Genomic DNA, 23,693 nt, shown 5'->3' with positions numbered 1-23,693 from the left:
CTAGCTAAAGGTTTGTCTATTTTGTTGATCTTTTCAAAGAACCAGCTCTTGGTTTTATTAATTTTTTCTATTGTTTTTTTGGTCTCTATTTCATTTATTTCTGCTCTGATTTTTATTATTTCCCTTCTTCTACTGATTTTGGGCTTTGTTTGTTCTTCTTTTTCCAATTCCTTTAGGTGCATTGTTAGATTGTTTATTTGAGATTATTCTTGTTTGTTGAGATAGGCCTGTATCGCTATAAACTTCCCTCTTAGAACCGCTTTTGCTGTATCCCATAAATTCTGGCATGTCGTATTTTCATTTTCATTTGTCTCCAGGTATTTTTTGATTTCTTCTTTGATTTCTTCGTTAACCCAGTCGTTGTTCAGTAGCATTTTGTTTAATCTCCATGTATTTGTGGCTTTTCTGATTTTCTTCCTATAGTTGATTTCTAGTTTCATACCGTTGTGGTCAGAAAAGATGCTTGGTATTATTTCAATCTTCTTAAATTTATGGAGACTTGTTTTGTGGCCTAATATGTGATCAATCCTGGAGAATGTTCCATGTGCATTTGAAAAGAACGTGTATTCTTCGGTTTTTGGATGGAATGCTCTGTATATATCTACTAGGTCCATCTGTTCTAGTGTGTCATTTAAGGCCAATATTTCCTTATTGATCTTCTGTTTGGATGATCTATCCGTTGGTGTAAGTGGAGTGTTAAAGTCCCCTACTATTATTGTGTTACTGTCTATTTCTCTTTTTATGTCTGTTAATAATTGCTTTATATATTTAGGTGCACCTACATTGGGTGCACCTACATTGGGTGCGTAGATATTTACAAGTGTTATATCCTCTTGTTGGATTGTTCCCTTGATCATTACGTAATGCCCTTCTTTGTCTCTTTTTACAGTTTTTGTTTTAAAGTCTATTTTGTCTGATATGAGGACTGCTACCCCAGCTTTCTTTTCATTGCCATTTGCATGGAGTATCTTTTTCCATCCCTTCACTTTCAGTTTGTGAGTATCTTTAGGTCTGAAGTGTGTCTCTTGTATGCAGCATATATATGGGTCTTGTTTTTTTATCCATTCAGCCACCCTATGCCTTTTAATTGGAGCATTTAGTCCATTGACGTTTAAAGTAGCTATTGATAAGTATGTACTTACTGCCATTTTTTAACTTTTTTTTTCTTCTCAGTGTTTTAAAGATTTTATTTATTTATTTTTTTCCCCCAAAGCCCCAGTAGATAGTTGTGTGTCACAGCTGCACATCCTTCTAGTTGCTGTATGTGGGACGCGGCCTCAGCATGGCCGGAGAAGCAGCGCGTCGGTGCGAGCCCGGGATCCGAACCTGGGTCGCCAGAGGTGGAGCGCGCTCACTTAACCACCAAGCCACGGGGCCGGCCCCTTCTCAGTGTTTTAGTAGTCCTTCTCTGTTCCTTACTTCTTCTATACAGAATTGATGGTCACTTTAGTTTGACCTCTGTCTGAAAGTTGTACTCTTTAACTCCCCTCCTCCCTCCTTTTATGTTTTTGATATCATATCTAACCTCTTTTTTGTGCATTTGTATCCATTACGTTCTAATCATGGAAATAGATAATTTTTCCTATTTGTGGTCTTCTCTTTTCCCCTTAAATCAGTCCCTTTAACATTTCTTGTAGCACTGGTTTCTTGGTGACAAACTCCTTTAATTTTTGCTTATCTGGGAAAATTTTGATCTCTCCTTCCATTTTGAATGATAACCTTGCTGGGTAGAGTATCCTTGGCTGTAAGTTTTTTCCTTTTAGCACTTTAAATATATCGTGCCACTCTCTTCTAGCCGTAAGATTTCTGCTGAGAAGTCAGCTGATAGCCTTATGGGGTTTCCTTTGTATGTAACTTGACATTCTCTTGCGGCTTTTAGGATTCTCTCTTTATCTTTAATTCTGGACATTTTGATTATGATGTGTCTTGGTGTGGGCCTCTTTGGGTTTATCTTGTTTGGGGCTCTCTGTGCTTCCTGTACCTGGATGTCTGTTTCCTTCCTTAGGTTAGGGAAGTTTTCATCTATTATTTCTTGAAATAGATTCTCTGCCCCCTTGTCTTGCTCTTCTCCTTCCGGGACACCTATAACATGGATGTTAGTGCACTTGATGTTGTCCCAGAGGTCCCTTAGACTGTCCTCACTCTTTTTAATTCTTTTCTCTTTTACCTGTTCACCTTGGGTAATTTCTTCTAGTCTTTCTTCCAGCTCACAGATCCGTTCTTCTGTATCCTCTACTCTGCTTTTGAGTCCCTCTAATGAATTTTTCATTTCCAGTATTGTATTCATCATTTCTGATTGGTTCTTTTTTATATCTTCCATTTCTTTATTGACATTCTCACTGAGTTCATCTATTCTTCTCCCCAGATCAGTGAGCATCCTTAACTCTCTTAGTTTGAACTCTCTGTCAGGTAGGTTGCTCATTTCTGTTTCATTTAGTTCCTTTTCTGGGGTTTTGTCCTGTTCCCTTACTTGGAATGTATTCTTTTGCCTCCTCATTTTGCCTCTTTCCCTGTGCTTGTGTCTACGTATTAGGTAGGTCAGCTACGTCTCCTGCTCTTGGATGGGTGACCTTATGTATGTGATGCCTTAGGAAGCTTCCAGTGTGCTTCCCTCAGTTCTCAATGTTCCAGGGGTGGCCCCTATGTGGGCTACATGTGTCTTTCTATTGTGGCCTGTTAGCTCTCCCTATAGGCGCCCAGGGAGGCTGAGTTATGCTCCTGGCCAGCTGTTGTTATGCTCAGCTGCTTGTAGTTGTTGTGGGCCCTTCAGTCTCTTTATCAGGTGTGGGGAGCCCCAGCACAGCTAATACCACATTTGTGTTGCAGTATTTCTTTTAAGTGAGTAGGCCCTCAGCGTGGCAGGTTGTTAGGCTCAGGGCCTTACAATTGCTGTAAGCCTCTAGCCTATTAGGTCTCTTGTCAGCTCTCTGAGGATTGCAGCTGGGTGGGGCTGGCCTCAGGCACAGGAGCACCCAATTGTTTCAGGCTTTGGAAGGTGGGGCAAACCTCCTATGTGGGTCTTTGAGAAGCACAAGTCTTCTGCAGCTGACAAGCCCTGTTGCCCACAGGTCCACACACACAGTCAACACAGTCCTGCCCCGTGTGAGTGCCCCAACCTCCCCAAGAGGACCCAGTCTCACCACGGCGGGAGCCCCACATGCTCTGCCACTGCCCCACACTCTCCACCTGCTCCTTGTGCACACCCTGCCCGCTCAAGTCGGCTCAGTTGCCAGGCTGCAGAGAATCCAGCCACCAATCTATGCAGGCCCACACGTTGCCTGAGGGCTTGTTGTTGGGTGGGGCCAGTCTCTAGGGTGGGCTGCCTGCCCTGGCTGAGCTGGATTAAATCGGTGCTCTAGTGGGTGGAGCAGACCCTGGGCTAGCAGGCCCCAGGGAGAACTCCAATGGCGTCTGTGTCAGCACGCTCACACCAGGCCACAACAATGGCCGCCGCCAATGTCCCAGTCCCTGGAGAGGTTTCACCCCTCACCAAGATGCACTCAGGGCCTATTAGGTGAGTCTCTTTTCACCCCAGCACTGTGCACCTTTCTTTCTGGTGATTTTAGGTTGCTTTGTGGAACGGGTGAGTTTGTGCGCGGGCCCTTTAAGAGCCAGTTTTAGTTTCTTTGTGAACCGGGTTTTCTGGGGCTGCTCCCCAATGCTTTAGTAGCAGGCACAGTCAGATATTATGCCGCTGATGTCGATTGTGCTGGGTCCACAAAATGCCCACAGCGGGGGCGCTCCCGGCTCAGGGCCCCGCGCCTCCAGGGAGGGTGCGTACCTGTGCGCTGCTCCCGGCGGCCGTGACGCTGGCGGCTTGTGAAGGCGGCGTTTCTCCTCTCCGGAAGGGAGTCTCTGCCTCTTCTACCCCAGTTAGGATTGTCCGTTGTTGCAGGAGTTCCTCTTATCCAGTTTTCAGTTCTGTCTCAGGGGTAATATTTCCACGAGTAGTTGTAAATTGGCTGTGTCCACGGGAGGAGGTGAGTTCAGAGTCTGCCTACGCCGCCATCTTGTCTCCTCTCCCGGACTTCTGTTTTAAAAGGATTTCTCTTACTACTGTACTGGAAATAAAGGCATGGGGGCAAGGGTGGAAACCAAGGTCATAGGGAGACTATTGCAGTGATTCTGATGAAAGATGGTCGTGGCATGGGCCAGTTAGGGGCAGTGTAGGGAGAGAAATGTGGTCATCCTTCAGTTGCAATCCGAAGGTGAGGCAATAGGATTAGCTGATGGATTGGATGGTGGGTGAGGACAGTCACAAATTTCTGCAAAATTTTGAGCCTGAGCAACCAGAAGGTTGGAGTTGCCATCAACTGATGTGAGAAAGAGTCCAGGGAGAGCAAGCTGGGGAAGGGGAGGACCAGGAGTTCATTTCTGGACATGCTGAGATGAGATTTATGTTTTTGTGTTTTTTTTCGCTTGAGGAAGATTAGCCCTGAACTAACGTCTGTGCCAGTCTTCCTCTATTTTGTATGTGGGTTGCCGCCACAGCATGCCTGATGAGTGGAGTAGGTCCATGCCCAGGATCTGAACCTGCGAACCTGGGTCACTGAAGCAGAGGGCACTTCAGTGCCACTAGACCACGGGACCGGCCCCAAGATTTATATTTTATATGTAAGTGAATGTCAAGTAGGCAGTTGGGAGGAGAGGAATTGAAAACATTGAACATGGCCAAATCTTTCAAGAAGTTTCATTGCAGAGGTGAGCAGAGAAATGGGTCTGAGACTCAGAGGGGACGTGAGATCAAAAAAAGAATTTTTTTTTTTTATGTAACTTGGGAAAAATAGCATCAGGTTTGTATAAAGATGGGAATGAGCATGGTGAGTAATGATACTGGGCAGCCAGGGGGAGGCTAGGCATTTGGCCTTGTAGGATATTCTAAGGAATTGGGTTTTTATTATAGCAGTCGGAAACCACTGAGATTTTAAGTGGAATGGTTTGACAAGATAGAATTTACATTTTGAATGGATTCATCTGGCTGCAGAGGACAAAATGGGTTGGAAACTAGTCAAAGCAGTTGTAGGCAGACTCCCTAATGTGTGCCTAGCCGTGTGCTAGGTATTTCATATGTCTGAATTCATTAAATCCTCACAACAAACCTTTGTGATGGGTGACATTCTTACTCACCTTTTACAGGTGAGGGGACAGAGACTCATAGTGGTACAGTGACTTGCCCAAAGTCCACACAGCTAGTAAATCAGGGACAGAACCGGGGTTAGAATCTATGCAGTTCAGTTCCAGTATCCTGGTCTTTTTGCCATATGTGCTATTGGTCATAGACTCGTAATTTTTAAGTTGGAAGGGCTTTAGAAACTGCCTAGCCCAGCCCCTCAGGCAAACTGAATTTGAGGTATTCAGAAGCAGTAGCTTGCAAATGGAATCGTAGTTTAAATGCACTAGGGGGAGGTTGCTATTTAAAGTCCTATTCTGGAAAATCCTTTGTAAAGTCAAGAATCCTTTTGTAAAGCAAATAATCCACTCTCTAATTTGGCTGTGGAGAAAATGCTGTTCTTCAAACATCAGGTAAATCTATAAAACTAAAAAGTGCCAGAGAATGTTCTTTTTATTCAGGGAGAGGAGCTGTGGCGAGGTGGCAGGGAGAGATGTGGGAAGAGAAGGCTGCCTGAGGACCAGAACAGTGGGGTCCTTGGTTTTGTGTGCTGGAGGGTACACCAGCTTCTAGATGGACTTAATGTTATAGTCAAAGGTTTCCAATCACTTCACTACCAAGGAGTCCTAGAATTCACTTTGTGAATCTGTGAGCGATTGTGGGGGACATAGTGCTACTATCTGCCCAGTGCTCCTTTCTCCACCAAGAACTGTTCCTCCCCCATCCCATCCCAGCCAGCTGATTCTGATGGGACTGTCAGTCACGAGGCTTCACCTGCCCCCTGGTCCCTGAATTGGCACATGAGTAGGACTAACCAATCAGGGCCACCATAGACTCTTCCGTCTGATCTATTTTTCTCTGGATTATGAGAAGATAGGCAGCATGTGTCCACAGGAAGAGAGACGGTATGAGAATAAATCCACACAGAGGCAAGTGGAGCCAAAAAATGGAGAATAATTAAAGCAGAGCCCTGGTGACATTGCCTAAAGTGCTAGACCAGTCTTACCTGAATCCAGCAAGATCACCTCCTTGGGATATTCCAGTTACATTAAACAATGAATTCTCTTTCTTGCTCTATGCCTCCGGTTCTCACCTCTAAAATGGGAATAATAATACTACCTACCTCATAGCATGTAGCAAGGATTACGTTAAATAATGTGTGTAACACTCTTAAAGCAGTGCCTGGCACATGGCGGTTAACTATTGCTGAATAACAAACTACCTCAAAGTTAGTGACTTAAAACAACAATTGAGCTCACGATTCTGTGGGTTGACCATTTGGGCTGGGTTCTGCTGGGTGGTTATTCTGATCTCAGCTCTGCTCACTCATGCATCTGTGATCAGTTTCTGAGATGGCTTGGTTCACCTCCGCGTGGTGCCACATCCTCCAGCAGGCTTGCCCATATCCCTTTTCCTGTGGTGGCTGGACCAAGTGCTAAGAGGAAGAGTGGAAGCGTGCAAGGCCTCCTGAGCTGGCACACTATCTCTTCTGCGTTCTATTGACCAAAGCAAGTTATGAGGCCAGCCCAGATCCGTGAAGTGGGAAAGCAGACTGTGTCTCTACTGGGAACAGCTGCTGTCACATTGCAAAGAATCTGAATAGAGAGAGAGCTATGACTGATTATGGCTGCTTTTTCAATCTGCTATATAGCAATCTCACTATATGTTGCTGCTATTATTATTATTGCTCAAACTAGTTTAATTTACTTTCTGTCCCTTGCTACAGACATGATCATCCTTGCTATTAGACTTTTGAAAAGGTTATTAATAATAGCTCAATGATCACCTCGGTTTCTTTCTTGGACTTCTCATTGAAACCCAAATATAGTTTACTTCTAGAAGTACAGTTTGCCTTCTAGAAATATCCCAAATGATACCCTGTTTGTCACTAGCAGAATATTACAAAAGTGAAGGACTGTAATTCCTCTTGTTGTAAGTAATATTTTATCTGCTCAGCAAGACCTTGGAAATTACTAGGCTGTAACGATCTAGTTTAAACAATCCATTATTTGTTTGTGAGTTTCTCCTGAATGGTTTCCATTTTCTAATTATTTATATTTCTTCTTGGTTGGTTCCTCTTTAATTGCTTTAGATTTGAGGGAGAAAATATTGAGATCACTTGATTGTTCTTATGGGGCCATAATATTTATTCTTTTCAAAAATAAATATCTTGTAGATTTTTATGCTTATTAATTTTTGATTGTAGAGAATATCACATTATGCAAGGTGTGCAGTGAATACGTTTAAATTCATTACTTAAACAAATTCCATCAAGAGTATTGATACTGATTTGATGATTTTCATTATTATGTCACTAACGATGTGGCCGAATTTCAATTTCTTCTGTTTCTAAATTCAGCAGAGGATTAGTATAAGTTTTTCCCTTTGTTATTATAAAGACAAGAAATGTGAAAAGGATGGTTTTATTTTGTAGGGAGGTGGTGGTTTTATTCCAGAGTTACAGGGCTCTGTAGTATGCTTTGTGATATCAATATATCAAGAGCAGATATAAGCATTGCAATTTCCCCCAGTAACCAGAAGGGAATAAACATCATTATCAGCCAATGGCAAAAGTGTGCTACTGTGAGTTTGTAAGTTATGGCACCATTATCATTCGCCATTAGCAGAAACCCTTTTTCTTTTACTAGATTAGATGTTATCTTTTGTTTATGTTGGATTGAATACCAATGTTAGTAGTGAATTGAGCACCGATTGTGCATCTGCCTATGTATAGTGGAGCTAAATACTGGAAAACAAATTATCCAAATTTGGATAATTCCAAAATTCAGTGGCTTAAATAATAACAATTATTATCTCCTACAGCGCATGTGGGTCAGGTGTTCTGGAGCAGTGTGGCTGTGCAGTTCTGACTCAGGTATCACGTGGGATTGTAGCCAGATGTCAGCCAGGATTGCAGTCATTTGAGCATTTGACTGGGGCTGGAGGATCCCAAAGCAAGGATCATTGGTTGCCGTTTTGGTGGCTTGCCATCACAAACTGTTATCAAGTGACAACAGAATATCTACTAAGACCAGCTTTATCGATTATCAGAGATTGGGTATATTTTTATGATGTATCTGCTGGGTATGTCCTGTCCCATGCATAACTATGAAGCCAGTGATTGTATCTTCAGTCCTTTACCATAATGATAATGCTCTAGTTATCTTCTCCAGAAGAATCCAGGCCTTTTCTGCTGCTTTTCCCATAGTCATGGTATCTTTCCCATGATAATTTTGGAATCAAATAAACTTTCCAGAATCTTATGAATGTTATGGAATACTTTTGAAGAAAAGTACATTCACACACAATTTTAGTTACTTTACTTTAGTTTTAGTAGATTCAGGAACACCCTTCTCCCTTGAACGAATGAATACTAATTTAGAGTGAGTTAAGATTTTTTTCCCAGAAGAGGTTAAAAGGCAGTCTATATATTAATTAGGGGAAAAATTCAGGCAAGACCCAGAAAGTGTCTGTGTGGTATGATCTCCAAAGTGCCAAAAGTAATCATTTCCCTAAAGAACTCTAATCTTAAACGTTCTCTCTCAAAAATAGAATGATTGTCACTCCAATTAGCACTCTCAAAATTTCTCATATATTTTGTGTTCTTCTTCCTATTTCCTCCTCTCTCATATTCTCTGGAGTAAGTCACTTTCTAAATCACTCCCCCTCCTTTTAGCTTTCAGCTTGTATTCATTCTTTTCTCTTTTCTCTCCTTTTTCTTCCAGCTTTTTGTTACGTAGGTTGACTTTGCTTTTCTTATAAAGGACTTTCCTACCTCTACCTCCCTCTCAGTCTTGTGTCTTTCTGCCCATTCTCTAATTATGCATTGACAAATCCAAATAACCAGTGTGGCATTGATGGTCTCTCCTGGAGAGTGGGAGGTCTCCCAGATCAATTGATCTGACAGAAAAATCTTCAAAACACTTTCTATTTAGAGTCCTGCCTCTTATGAGTCCCTTGAAGAGTAACCAAATCACATGACCAAGAATGGTCTGGATTCTCCTAGTTATCTTGATAACTGTCATTCTGTGTGCTCCTTGATATATTCTTTTTATATTGCATGGATTTCCGTCATAGTCAAAATGTGACAGCAAATAAACAATGACAATAAAACATTGATTTTGACTCTTGGTATATATTAAAATCTCCATTAACTGGGCAACTTTGGAAATGGGAAACAGCACAACACCTTGCTCAATTGTGTAATACATACTAAAGAGGTGGGTTAATGGGTTACTTGTATTTTGAGATTAACTTGAGGTGGTCCTTTATTTTCTCATACTCCAGTCCTTCAAGGTTGAGAAAGAAGATTGGCAACATTGGGAAAGTAGAGAAAGCCCTGGGGTAGGATGGCTGCCAAGATTCCACCCTTGTGTAATCCCCAATTTTTGTGAGTCTGATGGATGTCGTATCATCATTAGGTTATTTCTGTGACACACATGGCATTAAGAAAGGGAGATTATCACGGGTGGACTTGACTTTGTTAGGTGAGCCCTTCGAAGGGCCTGGGCTCTTCCTGGAGATAGAGATTTGAAATTCAAAAGGATTTCATGTTAGGGAGAGTCTCCATTGCTGGCTTGAAAGATGGAGCAGGACACATGGCAAGGATCTGAGGGTAGCCTCTAGGAGCTATGATGTCTTCTGGCTGGCAGCCAGCAAGGGAACAGAGACCTTAGTCCTACAACTTTAAGGAATTGAATTCTACCACAACCTTCTGAGCTTGGAAGAGGACCTCGAGCTCCAGATGAGAATGCAGCCAGCCAAAATCTTGATCTCAGTGCATGAAAATCTGCACTAGGAACCTAGCCGTGCCATGCCTCAACTTTCTGACCTACAGAATTATGAGATCATAAAAGAGTTGCTTTAAGCCACTGAGTTTGTGATGGTTTGTTACATAACAGTGAGAAATGAATACAACTCATAACCTGTTTTCTTTTGGCACCTGGGAGAGGTGAGACAACAGAAGGAGAGGGAACACATATGATAGTTAACTGCTCCAGCTCTAGAATCCTAGACCTAGCTTTGTGACCCAATTCCACCCAATTATAAGCTATGTGACTTTTTCAAAATGTCTCATCCCTCTGAGCCTCATTTTTCTCACCTCCGAAAGGGAGGATCACTATTAGTTTCTCACAGAAGTTTGAGATACTTGTATGAGGTAATAAACATAAAGAACTAAGAATGGTGGCTGGCACATTTAAGAGCTATATATACATTAGCTGTTATTACCCTGAGAAAAGTTACTAGAACATTGATTTTGAGAGCTGGAGGATGGGAGTGATTATTTAACAACCAATAATTGTGTACTTTGGCAATTTAACAATATATTTTCATAGTTTATCTAATTTCAACATTACTACCCTGTGAGGAAGATATTATTAACATCATTTCTTCTAAACTTTTTATTTTGAAATATAGACTCACAAGAAGTTGCAAAAATAGTACAGAGAGGTCCGATGTACCCCTCGCCCAGCTTATAATGGCATTTTACATGGCTGTAGTATAATATCAAAACCAGGAAACTAACATTGGTTCAATGCTGTTAACTAGACTACAGACCTTATTCATATCTCACCATTAATAACTTCGTTTTGCAGACGAGAAAGCTAGGGCTTATTTCAATTGCTGATTTCAAGTTCCCCTTGAAAGCTGTGATCAAGTTATATAGACTTATGTTATAAATCATTTGTCTCTATTGCTTATTTGCACTCAGTGGCAGATTAGGAAAAACAAATGTAGCCTTTCCTGGACCATTCAGACTGGTTAAGATTCAACTGTGCTTTTTTTTTTTTTTTTTTTTTTTTAAAGATTTTATTTATTTTTCCCCCAAAGCCCCAGTACATAGTTGTCTGCCATAGCTGCACATCCTTCCAGTTGCTGTATGTGGGACACGGCCTCAGCATGGCCGGAGGAGCAGTGCCTCGGTGCGCACCCGGGATCCGAACCCGGGCCGCCGGCAGCGGAGAGCACGCACTTAACCGCTAAGCCACGGGGCCGGCCCTCAACTGTGCTTTTAAGTACAAAGTTTTGTTTTTGTCTAGAAACTTTTACTTTTCTGCAGAGGAAGAAAGAGGACATGCAGATTTTGACTGAAAGCCATTTGACACAGATGTTGACAGGATCACAATGCTGCAGGTATATGCACGACAGTAGTGCCCCTGCTACCAAATCTCGGTGGCCATAAAGATCTGAGAAACAGTCGCAACTCTTTTTCAGTTACCACCGAAGGCAAGGATTCTCACATGAAATAAAGCTGAAAGTAACCTAGAATTCAGCAGCCCCTCAAGATCCAGGTGAATTAGCTTGGACCACTACAGTTAGAGTCTGGGGGAGTTTTTGAGACATTTCAGTGAATTCTTCACAGGAATTACATTCCCTGGCCCGTGGTTGCCTCCAGGGATTCCACTCCCACGCATTTCTTCTGTGTCTCTCTGTGTAATTGGATATAAACCTCCCTGAGTTCCATGAAAGCTCTGGCAGCCTAAAGTCTTTTGAGAACTTTTATGGAAGGTTTTAGAGGGACAGTGGAGAAGTTTACACTCTATACCAGCACGTGAAACAACTTTAATCTCGGATATTAGCGTTTCTCTTTCCTACAGGTCCTTGGAGCCAGCTTTCTGCCAGGTGGCTCTCTTGGGCTGCCTCTCCATGTCCAGTCTCACAACTACCTTCCCCTTTTCTCTTCTCCTCACTCACCTCTCCTGCCCTTGGGGGAAAAATAAACTCCTTCCCTTTTCTTTTGCCCCTCTCAGACATCCTGGTCCCAAATCCTTAGGCTTGCACCGCCTACCTTGCACCAAGTCCTTATAAATCACTACTCTAACCATTTTAATGCTCTCCCTAAGATGACATCTGGTACCAGGTATTAAGATGAAATGTCATTTTGCTATTAATTGCTATTAATTTTTTTATACATTAATTATTCATTTAATTTTCTAACACCTTTTATTATTATGAATTCTCTGAAGCTCCTGGAGGTCCTTCATTACCTTTCCATTTCCCCTAGTTTTCTTACAGAATAGTCTAGATCGTAGTTACTGTGGATGCTGTATCTTCTATTAATGAATGAGTCAATTCTTGTTGCTTTTTGGGTAAAGATGAGCTACTTCTACTTTACCTCTCAGGAAAGACAGAACATAAACTTGGCACATCCTGTCACAAATGTTGCAAGCCCAGTTGGGAACCACAAAGTGGAAGGGAACACTAGCCACTGAAAAATTGCCAAGGAAGGACTTATCTTAGAATTCTCTCAGCTTCAATTTTAGATGTCAGTTCACCCTCCCACTCCTGTCTTCCCCTCTACCTGTTGACCCTACTGTACTCCTAATGCCTAGCACGATGTTTTGCACAGGGTGGGTACTCAGAAAATATTTGTTAAATGTATTAGCGTAAGAAAGTATGCATTGTAACAAATAGGCTGAATTGATAAGCTTTTGAGGAGCCATAGAATAGACATTCTTCTATCTCATATAGCTCCCATATTGACTCCTGTATGGTGTAAGTAACTACTGAACTGGGCCCTTGGAAAGCAATGTTGCAATGTCAGCTGGATATTTGAACATATTTGTTGCTATGTCAGAAAGGAAAGAATAATGGGTTCAATAGCTCAAGAAAAATGCTACATCATTTAATGCTGTTTGTATCACGTTGCTGTCTGGAGAGCAGTTTGCACCTATCCTTTCCATTCCAACGACAAATTCTAGGAAACAACCTTCCTTTCCTCCTGCACCTAAAATGCTTTTCAGCTAAATCTCACGCATTGCCAAGAGTGGATGGTGTGTGTATGCTAGCCGTGTCCGTGTCACTTCTTATCAGCGCAACGTTGTCAGGTTTGATGGGGAGCTGAGGCTGAGGTGGGCATAGCTTCACCGCTCATGTTGACTGAAGTGACAAACAGTCTAACGTGATTAGCATTTGACTGAACGCTGAGGATTTTTCCATATCAAAAGAGATAAAAAAAGAAATATAACTTTAAGGCCATCTCTGGGGAAAGAAATTGGATCATACTCAGGCCTAGATAGGTCAGCTGGCCCTGTGTGCAGTGGGAGGGGTGGTGTGGTAACCCTAGAAAGCCCATTCTGAAGGCTTTTCCACATATTGTCACCTGGACACTTCCAGGTCTGAGGGTGGAGCTGGTCGGAGTGCATGTTAGGTGGTCTATAGGCGGTGGTTTCCCGGCCTTTCCCATTTCCCATGTCTGAGGCATACACACATTCTCCATTCATTCCTTATTCATTTATTCTTCTTCCTGTAACCATTTCTACACTGCTTTGCACCAAGCACAGCGCTAGGCACTGGAGCCACAACACTGAAAGGCACAGGAGTGGTCCCTGTCCTGCTGGGAGACAGATTCAGAGGTGGATAGCCATAAAGCAGGATTGTGAGTGCAATGACAGAGCTAATGCTCAGTAAATTAAGGGACACATAGAAAGAGCATGTAACACAGCTTGTGGGAGATTCCCTGGGGTTACTGAGTTTTAAAAGACAAGGAGTCAAGCAGGAGAACTGGAGGAGGTTGGTGGAAGGGAGGGAGGGAGGGCCTTCCAGATGGAGGGCACAGCATGAGCAGAGGCCCAGGGAAGAGGAACATCATGGTATGCATGGAGTTACAAGCAGCATGGAGATGCTGTATGAGGCAGAGAGTGGTAAGAGATGATATTAGAGAAAATGGAGGGATCAGGCCCCAGAGGGCCATGTGGGTTATGTTTAGAAGTGTGGACTTTATCTTAAAGGCTATGGGAGCCACTGAAGTGGCCTCTAGCACTCCTTCTCTCACATGCCTTTCTGATGCCAATAGGTATTCTCATTTCTTAACCCACCTCATTGGTGGTTCACTCCAACCTCATTGGTCTCCTCTATGAGGCTGGGGATTTTTTCTTTGGTTGAAGGCTGCTGACATCATCTGTTGCTCAAGGATTTCAATCTTGCTGTGTTATAGTCCTCGGAGAGCAGGCCTGCGGGTTTGCTGCCTCTCTTCTCATTTCAAAGCGGTACTTGATAATCTACTTTACTTATGCGGCACCTACAGGGCTGCAGGCAGAGTTCTGCAGGCTCTAAGTTCCAGTTATTGTTCTAAGAAAACAAGAGACTCATCTTCTTCATCTCCCTGGTTTTTCCCAGCATAGCTTATGTAAATTGACATGTCAAAGATTCCAGCCTCCACCTCCTAGCCTCTTAATTTCTATGAAAAAATGCAGAAACTTTGACATCATTTTAGCAATGTATGAAGCCCTATAGCTCATATCAACTTCCTCTTCCCACATAGTTGGGAACAAAAATCAATATTTTGAAAAATCATTTTGCATGTATGCCTTCATATTTTCCCCACTAATGTTAATCATGTTTCTACCTGTGAAATACGTCATGAAGTCCATGTTTCTTACTTAATAGATGTAAAACAATGGGGGAGTAAAAGAAAAATAAAAACTGAGAGTAATTTCTCTTTGTCACTCATTGCTTTTCATGCCAGAAAATGATATGAACCCGTGTTTATCGAGTACCTACTATGATGTCCCAGGCATCACACTGGGTATTTTTATACATGTTATCTTATTTAATCCTCCCAATCACATCATGAAGAAGGTTTCATTATTTCCCATTTTTATACATAATACAACAGAGGATCAGAAAGGTCAGGTGAATTCTCCTAGGACCCATAGCTAGTGAATGATCAAGGTGGATTGAGCCCAGGTCAGTCTGATATCCCAAGCAGACTGTGGGGAGAATCTTGAGTTGGGGAGGGAGTAGGGGCTAGTGGGCTAGCTTCAAACAGTTATTAGCAGAAAAATAAATACTGCATCTAGTACCTGACTGAACAATTAGTTTCATCTCTTTTATTAACCGTGTCAGAGAGTAGTGACTGTCTGGAGAACTTGGTTGAGAAACAGCGCTGAGACTGATTAGCTAGATATGACATAGTAGAGATAGACATGTCTACTCAGATGCCATATATTTGACATCCTTAGTTTATTGATAGGAAGGGTGTGACCACAGTGACACCAGGGAGGAACATGGGAAAGCCAATGGACTGCTGTTAGAAGACCTGGCTCGATTCTCACTCAAGGGTGCAGGGCCAGCAGAGCTACACCAACTATTTCTCCTTTGCCTTTTCAGGGTTGTACCTGCCAATTCCTCAACACCTATTGATATACTAAGAGCTGAAATGTTTACAAATTACCTAGCAATTATCTTCATATGGACATTTTTGAAGGGATCATATTTTGAGAGAACATATGCCTTTTGGTGCTCTGTGCTCAACTGAATTAGGTAATAACCATTCAGCCCATCCAGCCTTACTGTAGAAAGCATAATAATAGTGACTCTGTATGTATAACACCCCCCAATCCTATAAGTTGTCACCATTTGTGAGGCCCATTGCTATCACCTACTGAACACATTTTTCTCTTCTTCTTAACTGTGTGTTTGGGGAAGAGAGTTCTGCAAACATTACAGGCTTGGAAGGCACAGTCAGAATGCTAATAGAACCATCAAACCTCAGACGATGCCTTCTTGAAATCTGACTGAGCAAGGTGAGCAGAGCAGCTTGAACCTTGTGCCTCCTCCTACATGGTTGCAATTAACATTTTTTCTGCCCTATGTCTCAAGTCAAAGCTTTGGCACCATTCCCTGGAGGGTGAGGGAGGACCTTAATTACAGAATACATGCACTTACTGCTGCTGCTGTATTCTGATGTCACCACCTCTGAGCTCCAGAGAGAGGTCAGGCAGATCCTAGGATGTCATGTGGCTCGGATCGAATATTTTAATTTAGAGACTCAGTAAGTTGCTCCATCAATTAAGACTGGCTGGACTTGCAGTGGACTTACTGGGGCACAGCCAAGAGCTTTGATTCATTTCATTTCTTACTGACCCTGTCACACAGTAGAGGGACAGCCAACATTTCAATGGGCAGTGGAGAGCTGCCAGAAGTAAAAGGAAGACTAATGATTGAGGAAGATTTTAAAGGGTAGGATTGGCATTTGAAATGACAGCACATATGTCATGCTGGCTAAATGATGGTGCTTGGTGGGGGTCCAGGAAAAGAGGGGTGGATTATTTTATAGTTTGTTAGCAACAAATAAATCCCTCATCTCAGTGAATCATCACAGGACAGGTTTGCTTTTTGCTCAGGTAAATTTCAGTGCAATTAAGTGGAAATGCTTCTCCACTTGGTTTTTCAGGGGTCCAGGCTCTTTCCATTTTACAACGCTATTAGTGCTCGGTGCACTCCAGGAGGGAGAGGGAGTAATGGAGGAATGTGCTGCCTTTCAGAGGATGAGGTTGGGGCCAACTTTTTCCTCCTTTCGTCCTCAGATCAGGATTCCTCCTTTCATCCCCAGAACCCAGGTGGGGTTGAGCCTGCAGCGGTGTACCTGTGGGGGTGGAGGGCTGAGTGAGAAGGAGGTGGAGGGGTGAAGTTGATCCAAGCGTGGAGACAGATGTGGACAGTGAGAGTCACGCAGCGTCAAAACCTACGTACCTTCTTTCCCAAACTCACAAAACCCTGCCCTTGGCCAATATGCAATGAGATCATAATGGGCTCATCCCCTGTTCCCACATGTAAAAACCTTACACGTCAACAGGTGCCTAATCCATGGAGGCAGCTAACACGAGGCCTGTGGGGACAGTTCTTTTTGGCAAGGTAAGCATCCTGAAGGCTTCAGAGAGCAGCGCTCAGCTTTAACTACAGGTGGGTCTTTGGAATCAATTCCACACAATCAGCTCTTTTCAAAGGGGAACAGAGGCTAATGACCTACTCCTCATATTATTGGTCTCAGATGAGACGTAATTTAGAATAAAGTATTGTTTTAGCAGCGACACCATAGCTGCTTAAAATATGCAGCGGCTATCATTTACATTTGCTGCCCAGTTATTATCTTACTTATTTACAAAGAAAGTGGCTAGCTGTCACCCTGGCTTTCTTCCATAGTAAACCATGAATAATTTTTGTTAAAGTTTATTCTTTGAATTTAAATATAACTGGGCCATTACAGCTGGCTGCCGCCATAAACACACATATGATTTGCATATCTAGATGAGCAAATCAGAGCCGCAGAGAATGGGGACCATGCGTCAATACATTACCTTACCTCCCCTCCACCGCGTGGAATTAACTACTGCCAGGGAAATCGATTCATAACTAAATGTCTAATCGAAGGTTAGGACAGGATAATATACAGTTGCCAAAATGAAGTTTGATATGGAATTTAAATCTTGTCTCCTGCTCGAGAAACCGTGGTTGGAAATGCAAATTGTTGCTTTTAAAACTCACTTGCAAATGGAAGGAACAATTCCTGAGTTAACGCGCACAATGGGAGTTTTACGCTCCCATCGGCAATTTGAGGAGTGTATTTATTATCAAGTTATTGGCCCCATGACTCCTCTCTTTGCCGCTGCCACCATCCCCGGCAAGGAAGCTGTGTTTGGATTCCATCAAGTTCTTAAACTTATACTTGTATTAACTTTGACTGATTCTAGCAGAGCGTGTCACTGGGTGTGACGGGATTATTCACGAGCTAAATGATTCTGACTCAGAAAGCACCCGGGCTTCTAGCTCTGGTGGAAGGAAACAGAATCAACAGCTCAGGGAAGCACATTGTCTATTGTGCCTTTCTTCATGGAAGCTTTCCTCAGAGACCTCACAACAGGCCCCTGCAGGGAATTGGGTCTGAGGGCACTAGTTTGGCAGAAAGCCCTGCTGTGGGCATTGGTTGTGGGTAGGATGAGGAGAAGTGTGTATGTGTGTTGTATGGTGTGCGTGTGTGTGTGTGTGTGTGTCTGTGTGTATTCTTTACCATTCATTTCCAAGTGGCTGATTTTGATACCCCAATGTGCACATGCTTAGGATATCTACAAAGCAGGGGGACCCCTCCAAAATGCTCTTTGGAAAAATTTTAGTAGGTGAAAGAAAGCATCCAAGTAGCCATTCTAGGAAAACCAAAAACGGTCTTAGATGTTCTCACACCCTTCTCTGGTTTAGTATTTGGATTATCATTTGTTGGATTGAAGTCTGTCTGATAACCTTGACATTGCTTGAGACTCTAAATGTCTTACTCAGATCTTGCCAATGGCCCAGTGTGAACTAGTTGGGTGATGGAATGACACCAAGGAAGAGGAGAAGTAGGAGTGATCCACTGATGGAGAGACAGTCAGAGCCTAGAGGCTAAGCTGCTGTGGCTCCTGGTTTAACACCCAGCCTGTTTTAGGCAAAATCAGGGCACCATAAAAGGTAAAGGCCCCTGGACCAGGGGTGCTGGGTCTGATTTCTATCTCTGTCATTGACCTGACTTAAGACCATAGAGTGTCCACGAAAGCCCTATGGAAATACTGTACCTTCCTCATTTGTAACTTATCCTATTTCTCTCCTTGGGTCGTGGTGAGGATCTGTTGAGAGGAAAACCATGAAAGCACTTTGAAAAGTAAACAGTGTTTGACAGCATCAGTGATCAATCTTCTCAGAAGTACAAGCTAGGCCCTCTGAAGCCAGATCTTATGATGCAGCAAATATGTAAGAGAAAAGCTTTCATTCTTAAGCATTTATTGGAAAAATATTTTAACTTTCCTTGTTATATACAAATGGATATGACATCAGAATTGCATTATGCCAGAGCAATTTATTCTGAAATGATTTAGAAGATGAGGACCACATAGAGACACTATGTCTGTTTTTTATTGGGTTTTTTTTTTTTTGGTAGGAGGTTGTCTCACAGGATAATGGAAATTAATAGGGATCTGATCTCTTTCCCGTTTAAACTACTGATTTATGTAACAGGACAAGTACAGACCTGCACAGCAATATGGTGACTAAGAGAAATAAACGATTTCAAGCCAGCAGCATGACAAATGGTCAGAATAAGATTGCACCCTCTGGTTATTACAACCCTTTATTATGATATATCATTAAGCAACCAAGTGTTTCATATAATGCAGAAGTGATTAACCCACCAGAAACAGATGAGAATGCTGGGTCTTCCAACTTCTCTGGAAATAAAAATGGGAATCAATTAGGCCAACTTTTTGATTATGACCTGAGAAACTTGTCCTCCTTGCTATGTGTTGAAAACAAACTGCAGGGTCGGTCCCAGATAGAAAGAAACCTTAGAGAAAATCTAGTCCATCCCTTTCTTTGCACAGATGAGGAGACTGTGGCCCTCTCTGATAGAGGAAGTGGAAAACATGAAGAGATCTTGACCTATGCGGCTGAATTAAGTGTCTGCCATAGTAGATGCTCAATGAATGCTTAATGATAAGCCTTAGGGACAAGGAACTTTCATAAGAGATCACAGTCAAGTGAGAAAATAAGAGACTTGGCCAGGGCTCGCAGGACTGTAACTGGAGTCAAGCAATCTGGGTGCTAGACCTAGTTCTACCATCAATAGCTTATACAGAGCATATTATTTACTTTACTCTAAGATTCCTCTGTGAATAATATTTTCTGTTCCAGCTGCCTTAGAAGAGTGCTTTAGAGTAAGTGAAGAAAGAAGTATAAATGCACTTCGGAAAATGTCAACTACTCTCCTCTACAGCTAGTAAATTTGTCTTGTAGATGAACAAGGAAGATCAGACTGTCTTTAAAGAAATACCTAGGAAGCAGCAGAAAACAGCTAAGTGAGATATTTCACTGATGGTTGAAGTGGATGGTTGTTATTTATTTCTCTTTAAATCTTCTGGCAAACTTACTTATGTAGGTCAGAGCTGTGGAATGGAAATCAGTCTGGGGTATTTTGATCATTAGGGCGTGTTTCTTATGAGCCTTTTAAGATAAAACACTAGGCAAAGGTACAATTTCAATTTTCTAGGCGTTCAGAATCTAAGACTCTCATGATAACACAGCCTGGAGCATAGGGCAACTATAATGAACCCACCAAAGAGAGAGAGGGATAATCCCCTGTATTTAAAAAGCTCTCAATTTTAAAAAGTGTCCTTAAACATTTGTCTATTTCCTCTGCGGACTTCAGAAGTCAGAAAACCAAGCTGTGTTATATGGAAAGCCAGATGTAACAGTTAGTTGAGAGATAGATATTCATATTTGCCATAAAATTCAGCCAAATAACCAACTATCCTAGAGTATTTAGAAATATGAACGTGTGAATTAAAATCTTATTGACTTTCTATTATTTAACCATTGCATACCTAATTGTCTCTGTTTTAATGATGTAAAAATCCCATTAAAAGTTGTTTAATTTTTTTCCACTTGAAACAGACCAGATAGCCACAGGTTTCCTTAAAGCAAGTAAAGTAGAAGTCAAATAATTGCGATGTGAGAGGGCTTTCTTAAGACCAAGTATGATTCCCAAAGTCCCATTAATTTCTACCGCCATTTCATCAGACCAAGACCTCTCAAGGACAATCACCATAACTAATTATAGGAGAGGTCGAGTTTTTCCAGGATAAGCTTGAGGTGATCCAAATATCAGGACTTCAAATTTAACACTTATTCCATATATTAACTACATTTTATTAATGAAACCAAATATTTGCCTTTCTCCTTTTGTTCCCTCTACTCCAAGTCTGGAAGAAATAGATTCTGTCTGATATCTGGGTTTTCCAAGAGTGCATCTTTCCAAGAAGGAAGAATGGTTTCCTTAGGCCAGTATTTGTCAAATTGAGGTCCAAGGATTTCCTGCAGTTACAAGTGCAGATTCTTGGATTCTACCTCAGACCTACTGAATTAGAACCACTGGGATTGAGACTCAAGGATCTAAATATATAACAGACTTCCAAGGTAATTCTTATACTTGCTAATATTTGAAAACCACTGCTATTGGCTTTGATAGAGTCCCAAGTGTGTAGGGTCCCATGTTGCAGAGGAAATTGATGATGAGGAGGGGGAAAGCATGTTCTGATGGGCTAGAAGAAGATGCCAGGGGAGGATCCTGTGCTTCTATATGCTTACACAAAGGACTTCTATTCTTTCTAGAAAGATCTCTTGGGTTTGCTGGTTATCTTCTGGTCATTCTTCCATTTAGGCAGCCATCATCCTGATTGCATAGATTGTCCCAATTCTGCAGGTGCCTAAGGTATGTATATGTGCTGAAGGACTGGCTACAAGAATACCAGCACCCACCTTTCCTCTAGTTTCAGCAGAGCACCCCCTTTGCCAAGAGTTGCTCTTTTCTCAGTCTCATTGAGGCTTTACAATTTGAACATTCTCCTCTTGTTTGAAGAACCACAGCAAATGTGACTCTGTGCCTTACATAGTTGGCTGAATGTGGGCTGCCTAATGTGCTAAAATCCTACATTAGCTTTGTTATGCTACTTTTGACTCTCTCACCCAACACAAATCCATCAAAACCTATTCTCTTCCATCATCACTTGCCCCATAGTGAACTAGGAAATAATCTCTCCCTTCCTTAATAATGTTTTGAATCTTTCTTCTTCCTAACTCCAGAAAATGCACTGCTTGATTACTCTGGTTGCCATGGCTACAGGTTTAATTTCCCTCCAGATCTGCCTTTTGGTGTCACATGTTCCTTATATGTTTGATCTGTAAGGGAGCTTTTCAGAAATTCATCTACTAGGTGTCTTGAGGAGATAAGACATTAGGACATCAAAGTGGGACATTTGTAAGCTTGGTTTCAGAGAATAACAGCTAGCTTTCCTGATGGTGTATTTAGAAAAAAAAATACTGAAAAAAAATCTATCTTCCTGAACTCTCCCACTGGTTCTCTATACTTTCCTTCCTTCTTTGCCTGAATATTTTCAGGTTTTTCTCATAGCCTTTATGGTCAACTTTAATCTAATAGATCTTAGTGAACCTCTTAAATATTTCCCAAAGTTTCTCATCTCCATTGGCAGGTAAACTGTCTTCATTTTGATTTTTCCTCTTCACTGAGATGTTTTTGTTTAATATGGAATGCAGATCATCCTTGCAGTACTCTACGATGTCCGCCATTAACAAAATATTAGCTGTTTTTAAACTGTCATCTTTAGTCTCTGCTTTTTGGGGCAATCATGTGGCCTAGATTGTTCAAAGGATTCCCCGGAAATTCAGTTAGAACCAGTGATTGTTCAGTGTTCTCCTGTTATATTTGATGCAATCTGGCCCTAATACGTTGCTTCAAAAACATCTCAGGTGCCTAACAGAATTTTTGCCTTCCGGGATCCAACCCACTCAACAAATCAAATTGAGAAATACAAAATGAATTGATACTGCACACATCAACATTCCCACAAGGCAAAGATAGTTCAGTAATTTAGATACTTATCTGTTTTGAAAGACTAACGCCCTTATATTTTGACCCGTTTTTAGTGGCTCATTTTAAAGCAATTATCCACAGGTTTGAAGAGAAAAGACAGACTGAATGGCAAATTTATGGGTAATCTGGACTTGACGTGGTAGGAGAATTTGTTGCTATCCTGGCCAGAGTGGACATCAGATTCTGGAGTTCTTTAAGGAGAAGATGTTTCAGCAAAAGCACAATTGGAATGATGAGTGCAGTCATTTGTAAATGACTAAGATTTTTTTTAGCTCACTTTGTGTCTTTACAGATTTACCTATCATGCACATGGGTAGAGCCAGGCTGACAGACTTGTCAAACTATGAAAGGCATGTGGTGTAAGGCTTTTTAATGCTTGATGAAGCATGAATCCAAATGGAACAACATGAATTAATTCATTCTTGGGATTTGTAAATAAATGCATTAAATGCCTTGAATATTTAATTCACTTGTTCCTAATAATATTTGTTGACATGGAAGATAATAAAGCATAATGACTGTCAACCTCCTAAATGGGAATAATCCATAGGAGCTGTCAATTAATATGGAAAATTTTAGAAAAAGATTGCATTTCAGTGGCTAATAATAAATGTGCTGCCCTGCTTGAAATAGTGTTTGATGGATATTACAACCTCCTCTTGGAAAGAAAATAAAAATAACTTACCATTTGTATACTCCTTAGACACTGTACTTTTTCACTTTGTGAAATATCTTTTGCCCATTATATCCGCTCTGGATTTTTTAGCATCAGAATATTAATTTTATTTTATTATTTTTTTTTTTTGTGAGGAAGATCAGCCCTGAGCTAACATCCATGCTAATCCTCCTCTTTTTTTGCTGAGGAAGACCGGCTCTGAGCTACCATCTATTGCCAATCCTCCTCCTTTTTTTCCCCCAAAGCCCCAGTAGGTAGTTGTATGTCATAGTTGCACATCCTTCTAGTTGCTGTATGTGGGACGCAGCCTCAGCATGGCCGGAGGAGTGGTGTGTTGGTGCGCGCCCGGGATCCGAACCGGGGCCGCCAGTAGCAGAGCGCGCACACTTAACCGCTAAGCCACGGGGCCGGCCCCCAGAATATTAATTTTAAAAAAACCCATAAAGATGTGATAAAGGAACTGCATTGGAGAAAATACCTGAAAAATTCAACACACTGAAAAGTATCAAGTGACTTTCTCTGAATTAATTGATCTAACCACAAAACAAATTGTCCTCCAAATCTGATTTTCCAACAACTTCATTAAGAAATTCAGCAATAGTAAAAGATCTTAGCAGTCTACACAGAAAAAAAAAAAAAACCTGTGGTTGCAGAAACCCATAATTAGGTAATTAGGTTTTCCCTGTGTCCACACAACTTTCTAGCCAAGA

The 23,693-nt window shown here is 41.7% G+C and overlaps 1 long non-coding RNA gene across 11 annotated transcripts in view; it reads left to right on the top strand.

Annotated features, from left to right (window-relative positions):
• The first annotated feature begins 3,340 nt into the window (after positions 1-3,340).
• LOC147917102 (uncharacterized) overlaps positions 3,341-23,693 on the top strand; it is a 122,659-nt gene continuing 102,306 nt past the window's right edge. For 5 of the 11 annotated variants that reach the window (XR_015552272.1, XR_015552265.1, XR_015552266.1 and 2 more), the window contains exons 1-3: positions 3,341-3,514; positions 16,692-16,798; positions 18,167-20,833. This is a non-coding gene — a long non-coding RNA (uncharacterized LOC147917102). The remainder of the gene's footprint in view (positions 3,515-16,691; positions 16,799-18,166; positions 20,834-23,693) is intronic. The other 6 variants (XR_015552270.1, XR_015552267.1, XR_015552273.1 and 3 more) reach the window with 6 other exon arrangements.

Source organism: Ceratotherium simum, chromosome 5 (genome assembly GCF_057802395.1).
Source record: "Ceratotherium simum simum isolate JZ-2026a chromosome 5, ASM5780239v1, whole genome shotgun sequence".
NCBI lineage: Eukaryota > Metazoa > Chordata > Mammalia > Perissodactyla > Rhinocerotidae > Ceratotherium > Ceratotherium simum.
This window is presented reverse-complemented; position numbering and strand designations above follow the sequence as displayed.